Here is a 20,455-nt window from a genome sequence, read left to right on the forward strand (position 1 = left end):
AAGAAAGATGGTACTGAAGGAGAAACATGTTTGCCTTTTAACTTTTGTTTGAGATTATTAGCATTGAAAAGATGTGGTTGCTGTCAAGAGACTTTCTTCTTTCACCTTTCTGGAGAATGTGTGCTACATTACATCTGTAAATCAGCAATGGTTTTAAGCAGAGGGCTCTAATTTGACTAGCTAGCCACTTACATTTCTTGGTGTAAACACTTTCTCTTATCAATAATCATCTTCACTTATGAAACAGTTTGCTTACCTTTTCATTGCTGCAGTTGTGGCTCCATATTCTCTCTATTGTTAGAAAGATAGTTTTTTGGCTTAGCCAGAGGGCTAAACTAAAAAACTGTCACTCCTTCATGATAACAGAAGTCCAAAACCTTCAGACTCTTTCTTGGGTCACAATCCTCTATGGATTGTCTCCCCTCTCAAAGAGCAACACTTCATCCAATCTCTCTCTTGGTCCAAGCCCTCCTTCGAGAGCACGCACACTTTTCTTTCCAGGATCTATCAGCAATGCTGCATATTTGGTCCCTCAAAGGGTTGCTCATGGCCTCCTTTTGCGAGATCCAGCTTTGGGCCCAGATTGCCATTGTTTCTTAATTCCTCTCGAGATATAGCTCACTTTTTGATTGTTTAGCCAAAGCAACATGCCCTCCTAACGGTCCCTTACTCATCTGTCTGGCTGTCTTTATAGGCCTCTTTTTGGGCCTTGTCACCACCCTCTTCAAAAACCCATCCCAAACTTTCCTAGGTCCTTTGACTGGAGAGACCCAGAGTTCCTGCCCCTTTTCTAGTCTTTCCCACTCAGTAGGAGAGTCACATTCCTTCCCTATTTACTCCCTGTTCTGAGGAAATGATTGCTTATATCTTGACATTCCTTCCTGAGACTCCTTGTTGTGATACTTACCTCTGCCATCAGCCTTGGGGATTACACCCCGCTTCCCCCCCAAATTCCCCTGTTTGGGCTGAAACTGGGAACAGGGCCCATTTTTTAAAAAGGGTTTCAGAAGTGTCAGTAAGTCTAACTTCCGTACCAGGCAATTTGGTTGAAACTGTAGTAAAGAACAGAATTATCAGATACATAGATGAACACAATATATTGGGGAAGAGTGAACATAACTTTTGTCATGCATCCCTAATCTATTAGAATTATTTGAAGGGATCAAACAAACACGATCCAGTGGAAATAGTATATTTGAACTTTCAGAAAATCTTTGACAAGGTCCCTCACCAAAGACTTAAGTAAAATAGGCAGTAGTGGGATAAAAGGGAAGGTTCTCTCATGGATCAGTAATTGATTAAAATATGGGAAACAAAGGGTAGAAATTAGTGGTTAGTTTTCATAGTGGAGAGGGGTGAATAGCAGGGTCCCCCAAGGATCTGTACTGAGGCCAGTTCTGTTCAACATAATCATAAATGTTCTGGAAAAATGGGTGAACAGTGAGATGGTGAAGTTTTCAGTTGATACAAAGTGACTCAAGATAATGGGAGTCCAAAATGACTGAAGAGTTAGATCTCACAAAACTGGAAAATAGCAGATGAAATTCAATGTTGATAAATGCAAAGTAGTGCACATTGGAAAACAATCCCAATGTAGGCTGGCGGCTGACCTACCCAGTGGGGGCATTGCAGCTCTTCCTCGCACCCAGGCTCTGAGGAAGGCCACACCTCCACCCCATGCTGTTCAGGAGAGTTCCAGCTGTCCAATGGAGGGAAATTTTGTGGTTTCAGTCACAGCTTGGGCCTGCATCCGACCCCCACCCACCAACCCCCAACAGGGCAGGGCAGGCAACAAATCTATAGCCCCCTGGCCCAGACAGGCAGGACTTGCAATGAAGTCTGTAGCCGCCAGCCCTAGGCAGGGTAGGGCTTGCAACAGCATAGCCTGGGCCCTTAGTCCGGTGGTCTCTGGCCCCGAGCTGTATAGACAAGCACTTTGTGTCCTCCACAGCTGCAGGAGCATCAGAGACAAGGACTCCAAGGGTGGCTGGGGGGGGGGGGGGGGAGAGGGACACAGGCCCACCTGATTCCACCACATCCCAGGCCAGGGTTCTGCCACTGAATCAGCAGGGCTCCAGCCACAACACTCTAACACTGGTTCGAGTGCAAGCTCACCCAGACTTAAGTCAGCTGCCCCACATTACTTCCTCCCACCCTGAACCCAGGTACCTGGAGCCAAGGGTCAGCCTCAGATTCTCCAGGATAGGTGGCTAGCATGAGTCCCACCAATCCTTTGCCATCAGTTGGCAGCAGGTCCAGGAACTCCTCAGTGCCATCAGCAGATGGCAGCTCCACCAAGTCACAGGGCCCCAGTGGTTCCTCCAGGTCACAGGGCTCAGGCAGCTCCAGCAGGTCCCAGGCAACACTTCTAAATCATGGCTGGCTTCAGGGGGTCCTTCCCAGTCCACCATCTCCAGTAGCTCAGCCCAGTCACTAGGGCTCAGTAGTCCTGACAGGCCCTTAGATTCCAGCCAGTGGAAGGCAAGGCCAGGCCCTAAAGGCACATCCTTTTCCAGCAGCAACTTCCCCCTAACTGAGCACCTAGGCCAGCCTTTTATACTTCCTCTTCCTGTCTTGGCCCTGCCCCTCTGCTCCCAGGGTCTGAGCCCTGCAGTTACCGGATTTGGCCAGCAGGGGTATCGCAGCGCTTCCTCACACCCAGGCTCTGAGGAAGGCTACAGTGCCGTGCTACAGGCGCGAGTCCTCCCGGCCCCCTCTCCCCAAGCACCAGCCCGCCCACTTCCCAGGTTACAAATAGTACACCCAACTATATATACAAAATGAGAGGGCCTAAGTTAGTCATTACCACCAAAGAAAGAGTGTGTTATTTGGAATGTGTTGAAAAGAACAAACTGGTCAGCTGTTTCAGCTAAGCATTGTTAGACACTGCTCACCAGGGTTTAACAATGGCTAGCCAAAATGGTGCTGAATTTAGTTTGCTCTTTTCTAAGATTACTGCTGCATAATATTCATCTGCAACTGTTGCAAACAACTGTCATCTATGTTATATTATAAGCAGGTCCCAATGCCCTCATGCAATCAACACATTTTCCTTTGGTTGCTGGACTTTTATATACACGATAAATACAATATTAAAATAAACAGTTATCATTTGGTATATTTAAGAGGACTGTTTTTCTTTTCATCAGAAAGTTATTTAAATCCCTCTCTACCCACGCCATCTATTTACAGCATAATATTGTATGCCTGTCATATTAGGAAGCTCCACTGGCAATATATAATTCAGCACATGTTGTTTAACAACCTAACTTATAATAATTCTATAGTAAAATGATGCAACAACAATTTATAATTCCTAATATAAATACTGACATGCAGTGACATACAGTAGCCTCTAGTGATATGTTCTGTTGGGATAGTACTTAACTTGTCACCACTGTTCCACAAGAGTTTATAACTTGTCTGGCATCTACTTTGAGGTATTAAACTTGTATAATTACCAGGAAGAGTCCATTGACATTAAGCTCATGACTTTTTCTAAAAATTACTTGAGATGAAAAATCAGAAGTGTTTATTTTCACTTTCCTATTTTGCATGCTGTGCCAGGGATATTTACTACTCCTAGTCAATTTCACCCTTGACTATGGTATGCAGTGATTGTCTGTGAAAACATGGTACAAAATATCTCTGGAAAACTGAAACATTTTTCTCCCTCCTTAGATATCCATTTACCCAAATACACACCATTCCTCCAATTTCTTCGAAACCATTGCCCAAAACTTAAAGCTCTACATTAATATTTTGACCTTTTGAATGGTTATTCAGGTTAGAGTTTGCAACTGTATTAGTAGCAAAATGGGACTAAAAATGATTGCAGACATTAGAGAGTCTGCTTAATATGGCTGTTGCAAAAAAGAGAGGAGTTGATTGCCTTAGCATTATCAAGCACAACATTTTGCCAGAACATTGGCCAATGGCCATCATTGGCTTTTGCTGGTATTTTAACTTTTTAGGGCTGAGCTTGCAAAATTTTTAATATAATCATTTTAAAATAGATTGTTTCTGCTGTTAAGTTTTCAGAGAGAGACATAAAAGATTTCTCAATTTAAAATATGAATGGAGAAACAAAACCATATTAAGGACCATATTTTTATAATTTTCTGGACATGCTTGTCTTCTGGTCATTACTCCCTTTTTGTTGTACATCTTGTTTTTATTTGTGTGTTTGTCACATAATTGATTTGCAGTTACATTCACCAGTCATAGGAAATAACTTTTTTACCGAGTTTCCCTCTGGCAGTTACAATGGTGTCATAGTATCATTGTAAAATATAACACAGAAGTTAAAGATTGAAAAGAAACATTAGATATTCTAAACTATTTCCCTACCAATGCAGGATTTTGACAAAAACACAGGTGATAATGGTAGTCTGGCAAAAAGGATTCAATAAAAATTTCCTCACATACCTTTCTCTGGTAGCCACCTCCTTGCCCAGCACAGTAAGACATAGAAGCTGTTCATAAGTGTAATTAAGTGTAATGTTTTTCCACACCTCACTAACTAGGAATTAATTAAAGCTTTTTGAGGAACTTGAATTCCGCACATAGGGCCAATTTGAACTTCAATTCCAATCTCATTTTCAAAATGGAGATTTTTTTAACTGCCAGTTTTTAAATGATGGAGTACAAATATTTTTTCTGGATTGGTTTTATAAAGTACAAGAATATTTTTTGCTTATAATTTTAAAAGATCTGCGTCTTGAAATCAGTATTCCCACATTTGCAGTGAATATGTGCACTGCTTTCTTATTTGTCAGATGTATTTGGCAGTGGTGTAAATTCACATAAAGCTGCATCACAAATTTAATTTTATTTAATAACAATGACAAGAAGTCTAATTTTTCTTTTCCTGATGGAAGTTGCTGGCATCTTTCCAAACAGGTTCTCTAATGATCTTGCTTCACCATGGCAACCAATATGGAGGTGCTGGCTCAGCAGATAGTGGAGACACAGCAGGTGGCTGAGGTGAGTGACAGATGATATTACAGTAGCTGGCACACTTGATTTTGAAAGAAAAAATATATTAGTATTTTCCATTGTTTACAACTGATCAGAAATGAAGCAGAAGGTAGTTATTGAACAGCAATTATTTTACACGAGAACGTACGAAATGTAGCTAATATTTGTTTCAGTTGCCTTACTTCATTCTAGTGGATTCCATATGAGATGTGTAAAACAGGAAATTCAACTGTGACCTGCATGGAAATTTGGTTCTTTTGCCTGTTTTCTAATACTCATAATTTGAAATAAAAGATACAAGAAAACCAATGCTTTTGAGTGAAACGAGTTAATAAATAAGGGTTTCTACTCTTTAGTTAGATATGCCATTTAAATCTTGAACCATGTTTCAAGTACCACCTATACTACATAGTGAATATGGTGAACATGCAATAGTAAGAATCTTGTGAATCATAGTTTGGATTTTTGTCCCAAGCATACATGTATCAAAGCACAAAAACAATTTTAAGGTAACATTAACGGCCTGACTTACGTTCACTGTAGCTTGGATAGTTGAAGGCTAAATTATGTAAATAAACTTTTCAGCATTGAACATGCAATTTATCATGGAAATAGATGATAATCTACATATTTCTTTTAGTTTGCTAATTTTAATCAGGTCTTTAACTGTATAGGGTTTGTGGGTTTTTGGCTTAATATCCTTCAGAGTTACTACAGCCTGTCATATAATGCATAATTAGGAGGTTTTGTAAGTGATGTGTACTCAATAGCCTGTGACATCTCCATAGTCAAGGCCACTTTAGAGACTTTAATTCATGGATCTCTGACCCAATAAACTGTAATTACGCCTTGAAGATATTCACTTTGGTGGGTTAATGTGAGAGCTGCATATATGAAGTAAATCCATGGCCAAAAATACTTTCAGAAATGGATTTGCAAATGCACTTTTTATATCCATTAACTTCTTTCTACAAAGAAATATTAATTTGTTCTTTTAAAAATATATTTTTATGGCAACAGTGATTAAGCCATGATCTGGATTAAGGGCTGCAAAGTACAATAGAATCACTTTTAAAGATTGTTTAAAGAACAAACTAAAATGTCATCTTGGAAACTGCCAAACAGAATTTTTTGTTTTATTTTGCTCTTTCAGGTGCTTGTATAGCAAGTTTCAGCCCAGAATTAATTTTTACAAAATAGTTCCAGAAGAGCCTGACAAAAAGAATGTGTAATGGAAATATAGGCAAATCCTTAACTATTTTGGTATGAATGGTGATGGTATAATCACATCTAAGGCACATAAAATATGTGACATTTGTAATTCCTCGTGCAGGAAATGCACCGTGGTAACATAGTGTGATGGTTGTATCTTGCCACTGGAGAGCTCGGTCCTTCCCAAGAGTGTGTGAAGCTTTGTGATTTCTTCCTGGCCGGTGGGTAACTAGGGCTTCATCTCTTTACACTATTCAATTCCTCCTTAAATTACATACTTGTCTACTGCATAACACCATGATATTTTTGTTCATGGAAAAATATTTAGAAAAAAGCACCATGGTCACAACATCTGTTAATTCTGAAGGAGACAAGCTGCCTTTAAAACTTGAACCATCTTTGTTATAAATCGTTGGCTTACCGCTATGTGTCCTTCTTAGTCAGATACATTTTTAGTCCTGTTTAATAAATGACTAATCTTTTTGATATATATTAGATCTATGTATTTTGTATTCACAGTAGTTTCTTGGCAACAAAGGAAATGATTAATCAGTTTGGGGTAGTGTAAAAATTTGGCCTTTGCCTTAAAAAATGAGAGCTTTCTTCATAAGCCAGATATTTCATCAAGGAAAATTGAAAGGGGGGGCGGGAGGAGAGAGATATAGCCATTATTCATATACTGAATCCTAAGACATGAATTTTAAGTGGTCAGTTATGAACAAGATAATGTAATGCAAATACTGGCATATTTAGTAATATATACAGTAATTCTTCAAACTGATTGCTGCCTGTGTTGTACATGGGTTTACTGAGGACCAGGATGTCAAGCAGCAAACATTAGCTTGTCCTGTAAGTAGAGGGTCAGCAGTACTGTGTTTTTCTCTCCTGTGCAGTAATTTCTCAGATTTTGTTGTCTCTCTGAATTATTGCTCCAGCATGGCCATTAATGACTACACCCCAGTACTGTTTGTATTTTTTATACTCAGAATAATAGTGAAAAACATGGAATCAGTTCTTGTTTTAAGAATGATTTTCTAAAGCCGTTCCTGTGATGGTTTAATCTGCTGAGTAATTTAAAGTTCACTGCTTATCTTTTTTTCTTTTTCTTTTCTTTCTTTAGAGCTTATTATTGCTTGTTCCATTTCTTCAACTTTCTACTTCCAGATGGATGAGATGACACACTGTGTCGTCGCTTACACCTTGAGCTGTTATTCAGTTGGTTTTACTCAGAGTTTATCAGCTTGGAGTACAGAGAACAGCTATGCCCAAGAAAGGAAATTTAAGCAGTTGTTTCACATTCTGAATAGCTTTTTCAAAATATAATTTATATTTTACCCTTCACGCATAAACTATTAACACTGCTCTTCTCAAGGTTTTATCTTGTACTCTGAGTATGCTATACACTAGAGGTGTCCAATTTGTAGCCGAAGGACCACTTGAGGCTTCAAAACAGTCCTTTGAGAGCAACTCTGTTAGGAAGAAAATTTGTATGCAAGTGTGTTTTCTGCACTGTGCCCTGCAATTTTTAAACCGAAGTGTTTGAATCAGGCCTGTCACTTGACAGGAGATAGAGGGCATTGCCTCCCATCTTTTCCCCTGCAGCCCCAGGACCAGCTGTGATGTGAGCAAGGAGCACTATGAACGTTGCTGATTTTGTCCCTTCCCCTGTTCCAAGTGCTCACTGGCTGTCTTTCTGCATTACAGGAGAGGGAGGTCAGAGTAGCATTAGCTCCTTCTTTGCTTGCATACCTGCTAAGTTATAAAATCCTCAGGCAGAGGTTAGGTGCTTTGCTGACTGCTTGAGCCTATGTGAGTGCAGATCAAAGAACAGTTTCCTTCCCTCAAGCAGCCAGCCAAGAAGCTCAGGTGAGGGAAGGAGGAGATGAAGCTGAAAGTCTACAAGCAGTTACAGCTCCTTTATTCTTTTCCCCATGCCAGGTTAAAGCTGCTCTAATTTGTGTCAACTGACTATGATCCCCAAGGACTGTCCACCAGCTTGGGATAGTTGAAATGCACCACTACTGACCCTACTTTTGTCAGGTACTGCAGAGATGGAGGAATAGGAGCTGGCTACACCAACTCTGTGTCTGCTTTGGAGTCTCATTGATGCCAGATTAATCCCCAAGGGGGGACTTGGAATTGGTTTCCCCTCCCTTCGTGTGACCTGAATGGTGCAAAGGAAGAGGAATGAGGCAAAGAATTTGCCCAAAAGCACTGACTGTGGCCTCTTGTCCTTCTTGAAATAATATACTTTGCCTTCAAGCTGAAAAAATTGGACAGTGCTGCCATATAAAATATTTCCTCCAAAATTTTCAAACACACGTTACATCATTTTTTCAGCTATAAACTAGCTGTCTTGGATCAACAGACTGGGCCTGATTCTCCATTTGAGTGCACTTTGTACCATTACTTACACAACTGTGCAAAGAGAGGGCAAAAAGCAATCTTTCTGACCTGTTAGCATTTTGCACTCACTTTACCAAGGAGTAAGTGACTAGATATGATAACCAGTCTACAGCTTCCTGTAAACATATAATCTTCCACAGTTTCCTGTGGGCCTGGAATCCTTGCCGCATTATGTGCTGCTGTCCCACTCCCTTGCATCACTTAGACCTCCCACTAAGATACCCCATCTACACTGGGGCTTGTAGCAGGGCCCTTGCAGTGCAGTGTCAACTGGAGGGGGTTCTCCTACAGCTAAATCTGGGACTCTGACATCCCTAGTACAAGGTCCATAAGGGAAGGGAAAATTCCTTCAAAAAGTATTGTTGAAACTGTGATATATCAATTATTTGTTTTGAGTAGATGATGTCTCAACACATTTCACACCTGCAAAAATATTTTATCAAGTAAACAATACATTTTATTAAGGCCCGATATTAATTCAGGAGCTATATTGTGCAGTAGAAAGAAATAGCTGGAGAATGAGGAGAAGCTTTATCAGATTTAATTTAAGAAGTAATGTTTGTGGACATAGAGCTTTATAAATAATATTCCAATTAAATATTTACTATAAGCTGTACATTTTGTGAGAGTAAATTTATAAAATGTTTTAAATTTCTGTGGAACAGTTGGGTATATTTTGTAAATTTTTATATATTATTAGTTTTCCTTTATTTATTTCCTACTTCAACTATTATATGAATCTTTTTTGCACTAACTTTAATAGCTCACATCTAGAATATGACAAATTAAAAAAGATTGATCACTCTATTTAAGAAATACAATGACTTTGGATCTTTAGTTATGCTTATAAAGCAAATGCTTTTCTTCTTAAACCAGAAAAACCAAATGACATCAGCAAAAGTATCTGTAGAGATTACTATGAAAAAGTATGAACTCAAAAATCCATTAACTATATTGACTATTGATTTATTCTTTCAACATATTTCTCATATAATGTTCACATAATCAATGTATTTCCTTGCCTTTGCAATGACCTGACTGGTAATAAACTATAAAAAAAGGATTGAAGGTTCAGTTGATAAATATGAATATGTATAACTTTGGAAAATGAACCTTCATTCACAATTGCAAGCTGAGATAAATATATATCTAACTATATCTTTATATAGATAGATGTACATAAAATTATGGGCAAGTCACATTGGTGAATTAACCTGTGAACTAAGTATGCAACTGTGCAATTATGAAGAAATCTTGTTAATTTCAAATGATGTATCAGTCATGAAATGAGTTTGGATCATCTAGGTTTCTGTTTATGCAAATTTGAATACAAGTAACTAGTCATTTCATTGGTGACTGGTTTTCCTAGCAGTTTTCAAATATTTGAAGTGGTCAATTTTAGTTCCACATTCTAGTCGTGATCACCTTATATGGAAGTTCCTAGTACGTAAGGAGGGGGGAGAGAGAGAAGAAAATACTTTCTTTAGTATTTTACAGTATGTATTCTGCATGCAGATCTGGTCACCCCAGCTCAAAAAAGATATATTAGAATTGGAAAAGATATAGATAAGGGCATAAAAAATTCTTAGGGATATGGAACAGTTTCCATATAAGAAGAGATTAAAAAGACTGGGACTTTTCATCTTGGAAAAATTATCTATTAAGAGGGGATATGATAGTGATATATAAAATCTTGACTGGTGTGGAAAAAGGGAATAAAGAAATGTTATTTACTCTTTCACATAACACAAGAACTAGAGGTCACCCAATTAAATTAATAGGCAGCAGGTTTAAAACAAATAAAAGGAAGTACTTCTCACACAACGCACAATCAACCTGTGGAACTCGTTGCCAGGGGATGTTGTGAAGGCCAAAACTATAGCAGGATTCAAAAAAGAATTAGATAAGTTCATGGAGGATAGGTCCATCAATGGCTATTAGCCAGGATGGTGAGGGATGCAACGTCATGCTCTGAGTGTCCCTAACCTGTGCTTGCCAGAAGCTGGGAGCAGATGACAGGGGATGGGTCACTCGATGATTGCCTGTTCTGTTCGTCTTCTCTGAAGCACCTGGCATTGGCTACTGTTGGAAGACAGGATATTGGGCTGGATGGACAATTGGTCTGACCCAGTATAGCCATTCTTATGTACCCAGTGAATTCAGTTTATGGACTCAAACTTTGAAATAGGGGGGGAAATTACATAATTTAGTCCATCATCATACCAATGTAGCATTATTCCTTATTTATACATTTAATAGTGAATTGTGCAGTCTAGATTTAAATGACATAGGTGATGGTAAATTAAATAATCTTGAATGTGAAACTGTATTTTTTGGGTACTACATATGAAAAATTAAGATTGATGCTTGAGATATTCTAAACATGATTCATGTTTTGAACACAATTAATGCTTGTCTGTATTCAAATAAGTCTGTATAACAGATATACATTTGCTGTAGACAATAGATTATAGAAGTATTTCTCATATTTTCAGACCATAACATTTTAACTCTCATCCTCCTTTCATTTGTAAGGAAAGGAATAATTGCCATACCCTGACACGTTTGTTAGTTTGAGGCTGAGTCCACTGTTTATGTAAGTTCTCTCTATAGAGGTTGGAGCTGACATATAATCATGCTTTATAAAAATCATGCATGGCTTGCTACAGTAGCTGTATATCAAAAAGAAAACCAATATACTGACTAGTTCTGCTCAGAAAAATATTCTAAGTTGTGCTCAATAAGCCTTTAATGTAGTAAATTAGGTACTTTTGTCACTATAACCTTTCTATCATATTTCTTAGGCACCTGTCAACTAGGAATGTAAAAGTCATACAAAATTATGTAAAGAATTCACAGTTTCCAAGAAGTTTCATGTTTTTTCTATGTTAAGTTTATGAAGGAAGTTGTTGAGAGGGGAAAGAGGGTTTATAAAAAAGGTGGGACTACTATTGTGAACACAATTAGACTTGGTTGCACAGCTGTCCTCCTGCTTTGAGGGCACTTTGTCCCTGGTGCTGAAGAATGGTACCCATGCATTTGACATTTCAGACTTTTTTGCAAACATCCAGAATGGTCTTTTAAAGACCGTTATCTAAATCTATTCATCAGTGAAATCTACATTGGAGCAACTACTATATTACCATTCTCATACGTTAACTTCCCCTCGTGAATCTTGTCTTTCAAACTTGTAATGATGGTCCTTCTAATCTCTTTTGGCAACTAATACGACTGCTAAGGCATTTCTGCAGTAGTGCATATAATTTTTGGAACTTGACTTCAGTGGCGATATCATTCTTGATTTACACTGGTAGGAGAGCAGAATCTGGTTCAGTATTTGTAGTATTACTGTAAATGCATGTCTGTTTGTCCTCTCTCCATTAATTTTTGAGAACGAGTGAATTGATTTCCCAATGACATGTGCGCTATTTCCACGTCTTTGAAAATTAAATAACTTGTGTTTTGATTACCTTATCTGCTATCTTAAAAGTGCATCTGCTTTTCTAAATACCTGTTTTTTGGTATGTGAAGGACAAGCAATATTTTGACAATATAGACATCCATTTGCCAAATACATTTGCATATCTGACACATTTTGTGCAGCTCCATATGTGACATTTAATAGCTAACTTGTATATAGCCATTAACTTCAGTTTATAAATGATTGTGTCGAATTAGTGCTGGGGATAGCTGTTGGCTTCATAGCCCCAGTGACTGAAGTCCTCTGTTTATCCACAGGACTGAAGCACAGCAAGGTACAAGTTGCCCTGCCAGCAACCTCAGCCCTGACTTCCTGTAAGAGTAGCAGGAGTAGTTCAGTCTCCATGGCCTAGGAAATTCTTGGCCTCTCTGAGTCTGCCAATTATAACAAAGGGTGATGGTGAGTTTGTGATGTAGGAGCTGGAATGGAGATACCTACTACCCCTACACACCAGCTCCTCTAATGGGTACCATGCAGTCATTAGATAAGAACAATTTGTAATCCCTATGAAGCTCGGTTGGATTCAAACTGGTGACCAACCTACAGTTGAAAGACATCTGCCAGTCAGACATCATGAATCTATCTAAACAACACTTTCCTTATCAAGGTATACAAGATCAGGCCCAATTTAGCAAGGTATTTAAGTATGTATCAAACTTTAAGCACATGAGTAGTATCATTGACTTTAATAGGACTACTTGCATGCATAAATTTAGGCATGTATTTAAATACCTTTTTGAATTGGGACATAGGTTTGTTGACTAAATATTGCTGCTGCAAACATGCCCCTATAATGATTTGGCAGAAATTATTTTATAGATCTTGCCTATAATAATTCCAAATAATAATAATAATGATAATAATAATAATGAATAATAATAATAATAATAATGATAATAATAATTCCAAATAATATTATACAGTACATAAATTGTATCTTCAGTATTTCTTCACTGTTGTGAAAAGTGCCTAATTTTAACAGTGAGCTCATTTCAATACTCAGGTTAGGAGTCCTTGAAGTTGAAATAAAATACTAGTATTACTTAGGGCTTGTCTACACTTACCTCGGAGATTTGGCAGCAGTCGACCGGAGTTACACAAACTATGCAGAAAACTTGCTGAACTCCCATCAACTTCTGTGGTTCTGTTCTGCGCGCCGTCTTCACTGCACTGCGCCAGTTCCTGTCTATGCAGCACTACGCCACTTGAATAGGTGGTCTTAATACATCAATTTCTGGATCGACTGAGCAGGTCTTCACTGACCACTCAGTTGATCCAGATAAGTCAATCTGACAGCGGCGAATTTGCTGCTGTCAGTGAAGACATAGCCTTAAAGTCAGCTAAGTCATGTAGTTGTTATATAAGTTTGTGTAATAGAAATTCACTTGTAATGAAATTCATTGTCATAAAACTTTTTAAGGATTTCAGCTTTTTTTTCCCAAAGTGTAGTCGATATTATGAAGGCAAACAAAATTCCTCTTTTCAGAAATTACAAAATGTTCTTTTATTAGTAGTGTGTTGTTGCATTAATTTGCCAGATTTCACTGTAGTCTGATCCAAATGTTTTGTCAGGGAATTAAAATTATGAATCATAACTTTCTCACATGCATCATGTATTTTATGTATTAAGTCTTATGTGTAATAAGACTTGATTACATTACTATATGTGTGAGGGGTTCATAGGAATTTAGAGAGGCCCATGTTCCTTTAAATACATAAGCTTAATGAACTGTAAAGATAAAAGATGCTCCACAGGGAACATGGTGGTTTTCCTTTTCCATTTACTGATTTGAAAATAATTCAAGAGCTGAGCAAACTCTTTCCTCATAAAATTCTCTTTTGCTGCCTTATAATTTATGGAGAGGTAGCAGGTTTAGGAACAGAGGAAGAGAAATGGGGGAGAGAGCTTTGTAACCTGGGTACATCTTCCCCAGATGAAATTAATGGTATTATTAGACAAACTGCTTCAGCAGCTGGCAAAACAGCAGGAACACGTCGATTCTGCTTCCTTGGTTACAGGGAGTGATAGTGCACTTGACCTTCAGAGGAGCAGGGTCAAAGAGAGGGCATTTTTAAACAATTCTGTCTGGTTTCAGTTATTAGAATCTTCACTAATGGAACCTGGATGCAAAAGTCTGTGAATAGACTGTAATTGACCTCTGTGTTCTTGCTGGATTGTTTTGGCCTGAGAAGTTTGCTGAGGAAAAATGTAAATAAAGCTGCAGGAAGGATTTGACACTGTAAGTACTAGAGTCTGTACAGAATATAGCTAGGGAGCACCAGGAAGCAAACAATACAAAGGTTATTGATGCAGATTTTCTGTCTTCTCTTGACCTATGTATATTCAATAATTTTGCATAAGGAAATCTATTTTTGAAAAGGCCTTTTATTTAGCAAATGGATTAATTTCAGAGCAATTGTTAGTTAAAATATGGAGTGATTACTTTTAAATACTTATTGATTAAATGTGTACAACATAAGGCCTGTTTTCTTTATTTTATCATCTACTGACAGACTTCTAATTAGTTGATAATTTTTCTTTTAAAATGACAAAAAGTTCTAGATTTTTTTAACTCATTTTCATTCTTTGCATAATAGATTATACCTACCTTACTTAAAGTTGATGGATTAGATTTTTGCTTATAGTTTGTACAGCTTCCATTGTGGCTGCTTTAAACATGTGGTACAAATTCCACAGAATGTTATGTCTTTTGCATTATAAATTTGAATAGTAAATGCTAGTTATGAGCCCCATCTCAAAAATAAACTTAATATCAAGCAAAACTTATTTGTCTCAAATAAATATTCATAGACCTTTTTTGTTAAGAATATTTTTCTCATATAAGATGGATTAATTCTACTTCCAGCCAAATATTGTAGAAATACATTCTTATATAATAGCCATATGAAGAGAAGCTGGACAATTTTTGTTAATAACATTACTTAAATCCATTTTAAAAAGTTGTATTTTTTTAGAGTTGTATTTTTTTCAATTAAATATTTAAAACTTGCGTAGTTGTAGCTAATTGGTCAGGGTGGTAATACAGCATTTTAGTATTATATATTCCAATCCTTTGTATATGTATGGCAATGGTCTGGAGAGAAACTAAGCTTTAAAATAGGAAACAATCTCCTGGATTGTTTCTCAGTTTTACAATTTGATTATTTCAGAAGAACTAACCCTTTGTGCTTCTGATTCTTTAGTACATGTGCTCTTCTGCTGTCAACCATTAACATTTCATTGAAATCAGTGGAATGGTAAGAGGTGTCTGGTATATTCCATAGCGCAGCAAGTGTGTTCTGTCTAGATGCACCTGAAATGTTCAGAGGTTGTTAGGCATATAAAATTATCGTTATTTCATATGATGTCATGTAGGTAAGTCTAAAGAAGCTGTACATTAATGAGGACATACAGAGAATCTTAAAATATAAGATACACATTCAGACAGCTATTAAATAGACAAAATATGCAATATATTCTTTATTGATATAGCATGCATTTTCTCAACATAAACTTTTGGGACCAAATACTGTTTTGTTTTTCAGGTTAATAAATTTAGGCGCATAAATATTTTTCAGTTTCTGAAGAAAAATGAAAAATGAGACATCAATATTTGTGGTTCACATAGGGTGACCAGATGTCCTGATTTTACAGGGTTAGTACCGATATTGGGGGCTTTTTCTTATACAAGCACCTATTATCCCCCACCCCATCCCAATTTTTCACACTTGGTATTTGTTCACCTTAGGTTCACAATATGCAGTGGTCCACCAGTGGTCTACAGAGCCCTTACTGATTGACACCTGGCTGATCATATGCTTTCTCCTTCTTGTCATTTGTTGAATTTTATTTTAAATAAATATTTATTAATGTTACTTTTTCATGTAAACAATCCCACAGGGAAATTATGTGATGATGGTGAGTCGGTGAGATGGTCTGGATATTAAATAGGACAACTGGTGGTCTATGAAACAATACTTCTGTGAAGATCTGGTCCATACTATAAAAAAGTTTGAGAACACTATTGTGTAATACGAAGTGTTCTACATATGTATTATTATTTGTATTACTCTAGTACCTAGGAACCCTAGTCATAGACGAGGACCCCATTGTGCTCGGCACTATACAAATACAGAACATAGACTGTCTCTGCCCCAAAGAGTTTATAGAGGAGTTATACTCTAGTTCCTGTTTATATAGTGACATTATTTCATGTATGCCTGTGCAAATCCCATACATTAGGGCAAGAGTAGACTCCGGGTGCTTTTGTGGTCTAAGGAAATTAAAATACTTCAAAAAGCATTAGCATTCCAAAGGTGAGGTGGATGTAACAGCTGAAAGGCCCTAACAGCTGAAAATTAGGTCTTTTAAAATGTGTGGATCTCAGTTAATAACTTGGCACACAGGATAAGGCAATCACTGTTAAATTAAATCTTCCAGTGGCCTTCTGATACTAATAGTTAATTTTTTGTTGGTCAGACATCTTGTTTTCAGCTATAGGATGTACTATATCTGCCAGTGACTGAGGCCAGGTCTACACTTACCTGGAAATTCAGCGGCAGTCAATGGGAATTATGCAAGCTATGCAGAGTAGCTTGTGTAACTCTTGTCAACTTCGTAACTCCTCTTCTACGCGGCATCTTCATTGCGCTGTGCCAATGGGAAATGCATTCCCATCGATGCAGTGCTACGCCACTTGAGGGGGTGGTTTTAATGCGTCAACTTCAGGATTGATTGAGCGGGTCTTCACTGACTGCTCAGTCGATTCGGATAGATTGATCTGATGGCAGCGAATTTGCTGCCGTCGGTGAAGACATACCCACAGAGAGCCTACTAGTTGTATTCCCCTCCCCACAAATTTGTCTCATGTGCCATTGAAATCTATGCATGTATGTATGAAAGATAATTATATGAGGTACTGTCTTGCTCTTTCGTGATTCTGTTCCTTGGACTTGACTTCCTCAGTACACAGTATTACGTAGCACTACAAGCACAGAAAGAGTGAAACTGCATGATCATGGTTTTTATTTTAACAGCTTTGTCTTCAGATATTATACAATAATGTCTGACTTGGTGCCCTAAGTGCTTTTCTTTTGTTTAAATCATAGAGTAGCTAAGAAACTTCTTTATGTTACCCACAAAATGTCACAAAAGGTTAGGACTTTCTATACAAACTTAGTTTATGACTAGGTACATAGTTAACTGTTCTCCAGCAATCAAAGCTTTGATCAACAAGTACTTCTGGGATTTCTTGGTAAAACTGGTAAATTTGCTGCTTTTGGATCTGTAGTCACCACATAAATTAAATAGACTGATATATTTCAGTTTGGAAAATCAATGGTTTAATCGCCAAGTAAGAACATTCAGGGAGATAGTGAATCCAAAAACAAGTCCCAAAACTACAAAAATAATGTTTAATTATTCTCTTGGGGATTTCCAGAAAATAAATTCCACTTAGCATTGCTGATATGAAGCCATTAAGATCAGTCATGCACTATAAATACTGTTTTACAGACTTACATCAGGAGCATATAAATGTGTTTTTAGGGACTATTTAAGAAACCATATAATTTATAGAATTTTATTAGAAGAGGGTACTGACTTATATTTGATTCTGAGTTAATAAAAAAATTCAACATCTATGTGATAATGTCAAGAGTCATTTAATATCGGGGAAGACTTAACTAAGAATCCCAATCTTTTAATTAATTGAGACTAAACAACATCTTACCAGAAGGGCAGAATTGTGGCCAATTTGTGCCTCCTTGGTTTCAAATAAATATGGCAGAAACTTGAATCTTCTGTTACCCTAATTATTTAAGTTAAGTATGAGGCACTTATTATGGTTGTCTATCTTGTCAGTTTCTATGGCTCATATCACCTTAGTATCTGAGTTCTCTGATTGACTGTTTAATTTGTAGATTAAGAGATTTTTTAAATGCATTGTCCTTTTGTTTCACCTGTAATAATAATCTACAATATTAGTTATTCAAATTATGCCATGCATATAAAATATGTTGTCAGTAATTAATATTATTATTGATTCTTTTTGTTTTATCACCTTTTTGTAGAAAAGCTACCAATAAAGTGTGTGACTGAAAAAAGTAACCATGTTGCAGACTATTAATTTGACAGATGATATTGACACATCTGGAGCTATTACAGTCTACTGTGTAAATATTTATTAACTAATCAAAATTATATTAACTTCTCCTGAGAAAGATGTGTTAATCTTTCATATGAAAGCAGTGGCCTCACATCTACACTAAATCTATTTATTAAAGATTTTTTTAAGATTTTTTTGTGAAATATGTGTTGCATGTTCATGATATATATGATTTTCAATCAAATTATCACCATTGTTTTTAATTTTCTGAGAATAGGCAAAGACATTTGTCCACATAATGGATTATTGATCTCAAAATTTAAATGTAAAATAGAGCCATTTTTAGTGAGTGCAGCACAAATAAATGTATGTAGTGTTTGTACTAAAAAATTCTGTAATTTAGAACTAGCTGAAGGGATTTTTGAAATATTTTAGTTAAAATATTTTAGCCTGAAATATTTTACACTAACTTTAAGACAGGGGATTCAATCCTGTAAGTCCTCCAAGTGCAGAATTCCCATTGATTTCAGATGGCATCTTTTGTGTGGAAGGTTTGTAGGCCCAATTCATATTCAGATATGAATGAGCCAAGTAAGATTAAGTAAGGCAGTTTTTATAAGGCCCAAGTGGACCTTAGAACTGAAGCAAATCTTGGCAAAAACAGTTGGATATTTAATGGCTCCGTAGATTAGTAATAGCATACAGCACCTTTTACCTATAAGTTGATAGTGATTGAAAGTCATTATCATCCGATAGCCTCTTAGTGGCCTTTGTGAAATGCATTTGGAGGCCTTAGTCCGTTTCCTAGTGGGCAAGTGTCTATCTCAAATAACCACAATCCAAATCAGTACTAAGTGTTTCTTCTTGTTGACAATTGCATCAACAAAGGTGAATATTGAATAGGACATGGAGACTGAACTTTCCTGTAGTGATGGTCCCTCTGGGTCGGGGTTTAATCACAGTTGTCTGGATTGTATGTGTGCAAATTTGCATTGCCTGTGCTGTATCAGTTCAGTTCTGTGGATTAATAGAAATCTTCTAGATTGTCAAACCAACATCTTTCATTCACTCTTACTTCCGTTAAAGCCCTCACCCTCAAAAAATCTTCTATGGGGCATTCTGCCACCAACACCGTAAATCCTACCTATCCTTCTGAGTGTCACAAAATTCCTAGAGTCTGATTCCAGTTTATCCAGGATCTTACAGGGATGGAGGCAGCTGCACTTCCTAAGCATTCATGGGGCTTCCTTCAGTCTCAAACAACTGTATTTAAAATGCATTTCTGCTCTGAAAATTACCTGTAAAAACAGCACTTGTTATGCAACAAATCCATTTCCTGTGTGTATTCAGAGTCAGATCTGCTTACTAAAGTGACAAAAATAGATTTATGCTGCATTTTACACCTGTTAGTCTTGCATGGACAATGCAGACAGGTATTGTAGAGGGAGATGGTATCTGTTCGTTTTCGAACACCAACAGAGTTGTTAACTGAATTCCAATTGGAGATCAAATTTTACCCTCAGTTACATCTGTAAAACCCTCACTGAGGATAATGATAATTAAACATGTGTAACTAAGGAGTGAAATGGACTGCCTAATATTAATTACTGGTGAAGACAGGTGGGAAGGTAGGTTCCAATCTGCAGCGCTGAGAGTTAGTAAAAAACACAACTTTTTACACTTGCATACTGAGCAAACAATCAAAGTCAAACTTCACTAAGCCATTTTTATAGAGTTGCTCACCTAAACACACCTGTACTCTAAATAAACATTTAAATAACACTCATTACAGTTGAAAATTGCTCTCACAACTGCTTGGAAAATGAGGCTGCCACTTATTCCAAGCAGGCTACATAGTTTAACTAGATATTATGAGAGACTTTTGATTGACCAGATAAGATCAGCAAAATAAGAGAGTAAATGCCAATTTGGGCAGATTGGAGGCATGTGGACTGCCACAGAAAATTCTCCTTCTCCTCTTCCCCCAAATACCTTTTTATTTAGGTCTAGGCTGAGAGTCAAGACACCTCTTGGCTCCTCAAGGATATTTTGGTTCTACATAACAAAAAGTAGAATGGAGGAATGGAATGTGAGACAAAGATCTTTCTCTTCTATCCTCAATGCTGGAGAGGGTGGCTTTAAAAGCATGGTCTAATGGATAGAGCAGTGGTCTCGAAACTGTGGACTCTGCAAGTCACTAATCTCCATATGCCCAAGTTTCGCTATCTGTAATACAAGGGTAACAATACTTGTCTATCACCAAAGTGTT

The 20,455-nt window shown here is 37.3% G+C and overlaps 1 protein-coding gene across 3 annotated transcripts in view; it reads left to right on the plus strand.

The window, feature by feature from the left end:
* The window catches only part of NR2C2 (nuclear receptor subfamily 2 group C member 2), a 71,338-nt gene that overhangs the window by 4,958 nt on the left and 45,925 nt on the right, over positions 1-20,455 (plus strand). The window contains exon 1 of one of the 3 annotated variants that reach the window (XM_067544342.1): positions 4,943-4,986. The exons of the other annotated variants lie outside the window; for them this stretch is intronic. The gene's annotated coding sequence lies outside the window, so the exon portion shown is untranslated. Of the gene's footprint in view, positions 1-4,942; positions 4,987-20,455 lie in introns of those variants that run through there. 3 annotated transcript variants of the gene reach the window in all.

The sequence above is a fragment of the Emydura macquarii genome, unplaced genomic scaffold, assembly GCF_026122565.2.
Source record: "Emydura macquarii macquarii isolate MOO-44397 ecotype Brisbane River unplaced genomic scaffold, CSIRO-AGI_Emac_v2 contig_968, whole genome shotgun sequence".
NCBI classification, from domain to species: Eukaryota; Metazoa; Chordata; order Testudines; family Chelidae; genus Emydura; species Emydura macquarii.